Genomic DNA, 9,069 nt, shown 5'->3' on the forward strand with positions numbered 1-9,069 from the left:
TGGCTTGTAAATGCCCAAACCCAGTTTCTAAAAAAGGCTTTCTGCAAAACCTTTGTAGACTCCAGGGGGTGTCGTGTGGCGTAGTGGTCTAAGCAGGCGCCCCATGTGTAGAGGCTACAGTCCTCGCTGCAGTCGGCCTCCGGTTTGAGTCCCGCATCGGACGGCCTTTGCTGCATGTCATTCCCCCTCTCTCTGCCTCCCCATTTCCTGTCTCTCTCTACTATCCTGTCCAATAAAGACACAAAAGCCCAAAAGAATATATACTTTAAAACCTTTGTAGACTCCAGGTCCAACCTGAGATGACAAGACCCTGATGACATCATAATCATAATCTCCGTCCATACAAACACACCTGAAAACTCATGTCACATGCCGGTGCCGGTGTAAACAGGAAGCAGATTGTTGACTCTTCGGTTGTTTAGTTGCACAACACACTATGACCAAGGAACAGTGAAGAAAGTGGTAGCATTTAAATGCAGAATTTAACTGCACAACAGCTACAAACAAAAGCCAGTAATGCTGGTAATTTGTTATCCGTGCTGCATTCACACTGGTAGTCAAGGCTGATGAAACCCAATCTGTCTGCTTCATCGTTTCCAAAGGTCTCTGTTTCTGTCCTTCCAGACTAAAACACAATCCGGGAGTTTTCAAACTAAAACGGGGTCAGCCGCGTTTCCATAAGTCTCAGTTTTAAGGGCTTAAAAACTCCGGACACAAACATAAACATTTTAGTTTGGATGTGGCCTCAGACTTCAGAGAAGTTCCTCCAGAACCACTGTTTGGGTTCTGTTTTCACAGACTGTGTTGTTCCTCCCCACGACAACTAAACTGAATTTTATGCATAAAATCAGTGGAATATTCCTTTAATTGTCTGTTGAGATTCAGCAGGTTGAGTGTGGACTTAAATCAGACCATGTGGCTGAAGGTAACATTCATTAAACCAATTCTTAACACAAGGTAACAGTTAATGTAACTGTTTTAATACTGCTACCGTCTTTTACATGCAACATGACTTCCTCTGTCATGTACAGGCTTTCCACACTGAGCATGAGAACCACTCTGCGTGTAGATTTTCTGCTGTCTTCACCGTCTTTCTCCTGGAATGCTTCTCTACAATACGACGGACTGTTGACGCGGCCGAGTTCACCCCGAGAGCAGCCTGACACCGTGGAGCCTCGCATGTGAAACAAGCGAGCGCAAAGACGGCCCTGCACGTAACCAGTGCGGTTTTCATCCCACTTTCTCTCTAATGAGCTGATTACAAAACATGAGCAAACCTCAGTTTGGCCCAGAGCCAGAGTCAGCGAGCGAGAGAGAGAGAGAGAGAGAGAGACAGAGAGAGAGAGAGAGAGAGGAGATGATGGCAGCAACAGACATGTTTGTGAGGGAGGAGGGAGAGGTTACGGAGCCGGTTGCTAAAGACAACCACATGTCTCTATATCCAAGCTCCGCTCTGACTCTATCTCTTGTCTCCGGCTTGTATCTGCGAGGAGACTGTGGCCTGGCACTGAGTCAGCGCGATGTGGAATCTAATATCTCCCATCATATGGAAACGTAAAAAAAAAAGGAAGCCAGCCGCCCTGCCCTTGAGGCTGCGTCGACTTTGTAGCTATGGGAGGTTCCCAGTGTAAATCATAACTTACAAACTCCTCGCCCTCTCCCCTCCCAACACAAACCCCAGAGTTAGCAGCACAAACACACCCCGCTCCCCCCTCTGTCCTCCTCTCTCTTTCTCTCTCTCTTGATTTTGTTGTCAGCGGCCTCTGCACAGACCCCGATCTCTGCCTCTGCATCAGATTAGGGCCTGTGGCAAACATCGCAGACAATACACCATTGTGTGCGAGCCTGTGTCAGTCTATCTCAGCAGCTCGCAGTCACATAGAAAAGCCTGTTGGGTGTTTGATGAGGAAGTGATAATGATACAGTGAAGGGAAATCATGAGCTTTTCCCCTCTTGCAGTTGTATCCCTAATGGCATCTTTTCACACCAGCCGGTAAAAAGTTCATTCACCACAGGATGGAGTTTGGACAGTAAAAGCCATCACACAGGCATCTGTTACCAGTTATTTAAAATCATGACAAAGTCCTGCCTCTTCTGTCCAAACAACGGCTGGTTCTGATAACAGTATGTATCACCTGGATCCTGGATTATGGAATCCGGGACTTTCAGTCCCACAGTCAATCAAAACAACTGTGAAGAATGTGGAGAGTATGAACTCACAGGGTGGCAGGCAAACTCCTCAGAGACATTTAAAGTGGACACTTCTACGACAGATGGTGTAAATGTCTCTTAGACTGAATTTAGTGCAAACCATTAAAAATCAAAGATGGCAACACTCCAAGTCGGTGAGAGAAAAAGAAATCCCAGTCCACCTTTGATGGTTTGACATGGTTTGTATTGTCTTTATTCAAGCACACTTAAAGCTCTCTAAGAAAACTGTCTAACATCCAGTAGGTTTCTATTTTCATTCATTCTTTCCATAACAACTTTTATGAGTACTCAAGAAAAAGCAAAGCTCCTGAAAGACTGAGATCTCCAGGTTGTAGGAGATCAAATGATGAAGGTATGATGATCCCAGATTGTCACCAGCAAACTAGACAATAATCAAATTACAATGATATTAAACTAAAAATAGAAAGAAAAGCAATCAAAATACCACATTTGAGACACGATAACGTCCAAATGTTTACGCTGTTGAAATACTCCCATCTATTCAGCACTGCACTCCTATATCGATGACCTGACTCACAACTGGACAGTTTTAAAAAAAGAATAAAACTTGCCACATTTTTTATTCTTTATATATATTTTTTATTATGACTCAAAACCTTGTGCATATACCCACAATGCAACTCAAACAAAGATGTGGAATGGGCTAAAGAGGTCTGGTAAGTGCTCTGTCTCCACACACCAAGACTGTTTTTCATTTTCTGACTTGTAGTCTTCGACCCAAATTTCCACAAAGATTGATCAGCTTTCATGCAGCTCCCTCTGGACCCACGAAAGGCTTTAAATTGTGTCCAAGACCTGGAAACCTTGATAGGCTGAATTTTCTTACTGTATTTTCAAAATTCAAATTTCAAATTGAAATGTCCAGATACCACAAGGGAGGGGCGACAACATGCCTAGAGCTTAGTGAGTACACATGAGATGTTAGCAAACTCAGCAATCAACTTAACATGGAGCAAAACCATTTGACTGAATGTCAGACGGGGATATTCACGCTGTTCACTACTGATGCATTCAATGACATCCAGTGACCTTCAGTATAAAGTGTAGAAATCACCTCAAATCTCTGTCTTTGTAGTCTAGAGAATTACTCATCAAGACCCATGTGGTGTTATATTTACTAGGACATTAGAAAAAAAAGTGTGATATGATGATATGATATGAAGGAGGTGGAGCTCAGCTCTAACGGGCTCCGGCCTAATTTGGCCCCCCTGGTCATAGAAGCAAAAGCATCAACTAAATTCAAGCCATTCAAAGATTCAGATCGTGCATCAAATGTCTCTCTGTTTGTCGTAAATCTTTTCAAAACACAACAACAGCGAGTTCACGTCCCGTCCAGACGTCCAGACTAAACAGGCCGTAAAATGCAGCCAAATAAAAAGGTTCAGAGTCAACCTGAAAAAAACAACCTGTCACTTTCCATTGTCCGGAGAGTTTATCTTGTGTTGAGATAATGAAATCAGTCCCACCATCCCCCTCCCACAAGTTAAGTGACCTCCTGTGACCTGGGCAGGCCCCCCCCCCCGAAGACCAGAGCTACAACCACCATTGTTCTGTTGTGGGCCGACAGACAATGATGATGTTACTGCTGAAATGCTTTTGGGAAACTGGGTTTCCGATGAGTCAGTGTGTGAGCTGAGGAGTGTGTGTGAAGAGTTCGCCCAGGACATGATGGGAAAATCTCTGCACCGTGCTGGTGATGACACATCATGCATCACACGGGGGCTGACTATATACAAGACTGAATCTGTTTAAGCTTCCCTCCCTTTTTGGAGATAATGGATCTGGCTGCGGTCTCGTGTTTCTTCTTCTGCACTTTGAGAATTACAAAACAGAGGCACAGGAACAGGAACAGGGTTGTTGGGCCTAGTTGCATGATTTGAAAATACAGTTCCCGCTTTAGATGAAAGGGAGCGCCACCAGTGACTGATGAGGTCAAATCGGCCTGTAATGAGCTTGTCAGTTATTTTACCGTGCAGCTCTTAAAGCGGCTTGTTAAACACGCATCAGCCTCCGCTCTGTTTCCACTGGCGTGTTTTCAGAGCCGGGACGACGTGAACGCGTTTCTCTTCAATCCACCGTGACCTCAAGTTTTGTGCTGCGATTGGAGCTACACAGTCGTAGCTGCTCTAGGTTAAAGGTGCAAACCCCCTCCGCCGAAACCCAGGCACGATGTGAACATATTTAACATCACACACTGGAGGGAGAATGAATGAGACATCGGTGTGAAATAACAGGTGTTAAAACAAGCAGAGACTCTCCTGCAGCGTCCAACAGCTAAGGACTCAGTGGAGGGCCCTACATGTGAATGTAAGTGATCATCTCTCTCTCTCTCTCTCTCTCTCTCTCTCTGGTCCTTCTGTGAACGATCCGTGGTGGCATCGCTCAACACGAAGCTGCCTTTTACAGCGCCTCGAATGGCCACGAACGCCTCACCACTTCATCCCTGCACATGAATGAAAGTTTCAGTCCACAACACACCCGACCTCTGTGGCCTGACAGCGCTCAGATCGCTGATGCTGAAATCACATTCATTACCATTAACTGCCATTTGTTGAGGTGAATCTTTGAGTAAGATCTGATTTACATTTCATTTGATTGTCATTTGAATATGTTTGAGCCACGGAGCTGTCGGACAAGCGAGCTCATTTAAAACATCACTTGATGGACCAGTGCTCCAACAGTTATTTTATGTCATTTATTAAGAAAATATTTTAAATCCTTCATTTATCTATTTCACATCATTGTTCCTTGAAAATCTTCAGGCTTTGTGCTGTTGATCACACAAAACAAGCAATTTGAACACATCACGTTGTGTTCAGGGAAACAATAAATTTTCACTATTTTATGACATCTAATAATACATAAGTGATTTTCATTTTACAGGCCAAACAATTAATAAAAACAGATTCATTTATAATGTAACATATAGAGATTGTAATATGTAATCATAATATAATAATAATAATATATTATAAAATGAGGGGAAGGGTGGGAAGGATTTTTTTTTGCATATTATGGGAAATATGATTTTCAAGCATATTGGTTGCAGCCCCATTATGGACTCCATTATTAATATAAATATTCTTATATAATTAATATAATAGGCTCAACAGCAGAACAAGAATGTGATTTCACTTCAACTACATCTCCACGAGTGACATATGAATTTGTGAGACTGACAACAAAACAATTCAAGACAATTTGCTCTTTTCTGTCGGTGATGTCACAGTTTCCTGTTTCCTGTGCCTAAAAAATATAAAAGGAGAAAAAGGAGAAATCCACAGTTTTATGTGTTCGGGTTTCAGCCCCATCAGGATCAAAGAGCAAGGTTCAACCTACATTATGTTCATCAGTCAGAAAGGAACAAGCACATCCTCATCCTACGTCGTCAATAGACCAGAATGCACTGCAGCCACGAGACATGCCGCAGCATCCCTTCAGTTTTTTTTTTTTTAAACCTTGTTACTCCTCCGCCTACCGCCAAGCATGCAAACATCCACTTCTCTCGGGGGTTGTGTAAAGTATAAACTTATTGCATTGTGGTTCAGTCAGTCACACATTGTGTTGAACTACAGTGTGTTCAGCAGCAGGTCAGAGGTTTACACAGCGCTTAAGGGAAACAGCAGCAGCTACTCTTCATCCACAGCCTCTAAATTCCAGTGCAAACATTTTTCAACCAAACCACCGAGGCCCCAAAAGAAGCCTCCCTCCCTCCCTCCCTCCCTCACCCCAACCCCACCACACCTAACACATCCCCACCATGAGGCGACGGCCGCTAAATGCCTCCACTGGTTGGGTGTCTGAGTGAAACGAGGGTCAGAGTGGGATAGGTTGGGGTTGACGGTGTTCTCTCTCTGTTTTATTTTTTTTTTCTTCTACAACTTTTGAGTTTACTCAGCAGGAGTGGGTGGTTGTGGTGGAGCGGGGGGGGGGGGGAGGGTGGTGGAGGTGGTGGTGGTGGTGGTGGTGGGGTGCTCCTCCCCCTCCTCAGAGTCACTCAGACTTTACCCTCCTCACCCTCTCCTCCTCCAACCCTCCTCTCTGTCCCTGTACGCTAGACTTCATCGGTATTTGCTTAAAAAAAAAAAAAAAAAAAAAAAAAAAAATCAACCCCCCTCTCTCCCACCTCCTCCTCCTACTTGGCCTATTCTCTCCAACACACACACACACACACACACACACACACACACACACACAGTATTTCCAGTATTTGATTCATTAAATTTTCTGCGGATTTCCAGAAAAAAACAGAGCTAGATCAATAAAGTGGGGCCTGTGTGCACTGTGTGAAAACGGGGGCTACAGCAGCAGCAGCAGCAGCAGCAGACACACAACAGCACACACACAACAGCACACAGGGGTTGGGGTTGTGGAGATGAAAGTGACATGGCCACTATGGGTCTCTGAACGCTGCAGAGCAGAGCAGAGCCCCCGAACCGAGGCTGAATGAGCTGAATAGGCTCATCCATTCTTTACTCCTTTCACTCTCCGTAGGCCCTAACTGTTGGAACTCTTCATTCCTCACAATGGGCAAATGCACTAAAACTTTCTCTTTTTTATTCTCATGCAAATCACCTCAGCCCTGCCTGGGTTTGTCATCATGTGAAGCGGAAAACACACATGCATGTATTCTTACTCAGTTTAAAAAAAAAAACAAAACAACAACAAAAAAAAAAAGACAGACAGAATTATTCCTAAAGCTTCGCAATGATTTTCCAACTTTTCTAGGTCTCATCAGCATGCCAAAAAAAACCACAAAAAAAACACCCATTTGATTTTCAAATGTGACTTAAAGCTTCACAAAAAAAAACAAACACAAAGTTCCTTTTCCACTAATATGTAGGCCAAAACAACCCCCCCCCCCCAAAAAAAAAAAGTGGGACTCGTAAGTCCACACATGAGTTTAGAGATCATTAGCAGCGCCTGTTAGATAGGGGTAAAAGCCAACAGCAAATATAGCTGGTTAAGGGCCCCACAAAGGCGTCAAGTGTTTGTTGACTGCTCAGCCTGGAGAGCAAATAGTAAACTTTGAATCTTTCATCAAGAGGTACACATCTCCCACAGGCCTGTCAGAGGCAGTAACGTGTCCACGCTGCTGCTGCTGCTGCTTTCCTGACCCTCTGCCTTATGTTTTGTTTCTCTGCTTTGTAGCATTAAGAGATTAAAAAATAAAAAGAGAGAGGGAGAGAGAGAGAGGGAGAGAGAGAGAGAGAGAGAGGAGTGTGAGAGTGATTGCATTAGTGCAGTGCAGCTTTTCATTCTAAGCATCCAAAGATGAAACAGTGAAAGAAAAAGTGTTTTTCTTCATGTTGTGATAAAGATGCATTTGCAGGGTTGTTTTTTAAACCATAGAATTTCACTTTTGGATCCTGCAACAGTTTCTGTAGAACTATTAATAAAAAGCTGTTGGCGCCGAGCTTTCTGATCACATCTCTTCCCATATGGATCAAGTTGCAGGACAAAACATTTTTTGGATTCCTGTGTCAGATAAGTTCAAAGTGCAAATGAGATGTGAAGCTGCCCTGAGCCTCATCTGCTGCTGACACGCGAGGCAGCGGAGGAAGAGGAGAGGAGGACAAACTCACAGTAAAACACTTTTTTTTTTTTTTTTTTTTGCAGAGTGGAAATAAAAGACAACACAAAGACATTAGTAAAGCAACTTCTCCCAAACTCCGCCGCCTGTCAGCATCTTACCTCCACTTCTCTTTCCCCCCGTCGAAACCGCAGCAGCTCTTCCTCTCTCAAGTCTTTTTTTTGTCCGAGGAAAAACTTTGCCTGGAGTCGGATTCCCGTAAACTGGGACTAAGCTGGCACCACCATTGAACGCGAACCGCGCATACGAGCCTCTCCGGACTTGACGCGAAACTCCATGAACCGAGTTAGGAAAAGTTTTGGAGCACGCAAAGTCTGCTGCTCGGCATTACCTCCTCCTCCTCCTCCTCCTCCTCTTCTTCTACCTCCGGAGAGAGAGAGAGAGAGACAGAGAGAGAGAGAGAGAGTCTCAGTGCGGAGCAGAAGTCGCGTCTAACTTTTTCTTACAATCCATCTTCTCCTCGGAGGTGCGCTCTTTGCGTGCGTGCTGTGCGCGCGTCTTCAGCAAACTAACATGGTGTGTAAAATATCTGCTTCTTTTTTTTTTCTTACTCATAAAAAAAGTTTGGGACTCAAAGCGGTTTGGCTTCACTCGGCAGTTGTTGCAGAGACATGCGGTGGTGTTGAGATCTTCAAGCTGCTGATCTGTTTTCAACCCCCCCCCTCTCTCTCTCTCTCTCTCTCTCTCTCTCTCTTCCCCCCCTTTACCATCTCCTCCTCTCTCACTCCCCTCGCTCCCTGGTGAGTTGGGCCATTTGCTGCACCAGATGGGCCGGGCTAACTCAATCCAGCAGTTGTAGACGGGAGAGAAGTTGGATAAAGTTTCATTTATTGCGCGATTTTTCACGGGCTTCATTGTTGTGAGCGTTGGTTGGAGTCAGCTTTGCGCGCGGGGGTTTTAGAGCTGCGTTTTAAAAACACACATTTCAATCAGTTACAACAGAGCCTTTGTTGACGGTAGCCTCTCACCTACAGCAGGTCTTTACGGTTGGAAAAGGCTCTTGGAGCAGTGATTCTGTGAGTGGGTGGACGGATAATCAAGGCTCTCTCTGATCTTGAACAAACCAAACTCAACATTTACCAGCAAATACACCCAGAGTCTATAGTTAAAGCTACAGCTTGTTGATTCAAAAAAAGTAGACAGTAAACAATCTTCATAATTCATGCTTTGTTTATTCCCATCCAGGCTTTTTCATCTCTGCTGGAACCTTTTATTCGGCAGTGATGTGCTGCGGACAAACAGCA

The 9,069-nt window shown here is 44.4% G+C and overlaps 1 protein-coding gene across 1 annotated transcript in view; it reads right to left on the reverse strand.

Moving 5' to 3' along the window:
* The window catches only part of gli2a (GLI family zinc finger 2a), a 92,825-nt gene extending 84,343 nt beyond the window's left edge, over positions 1 to 8,482 (reverse strand). The window contains exon 1 of the mRNA XM_056389969.1: positions 7,927 to 8,482. The gene's annotated coding sequence lies outside the window, so the exon portion shown is untranslated. The remainder of the gene's footprint in view (positions 1 to 7,926) is intronic.
* Positions 8,483 to 9,069: the final 587 nt, after the last annotated feature.

Source organism: Seriola aureovittata, chromosome 11 (genome assembly GCF_021018895.1).
Source record: "Seriola aureovittata isolate HTS-2021-v1 ecotype China chromosome 11, ASM2101889v1, whole genome shotgun sequence".
Lineage (NCBI taxonomy): Eukaryota > Metazoa > Chordata > Actinopteri > Carangiformes > Carangidae > Seriola > Seriola aureovittata.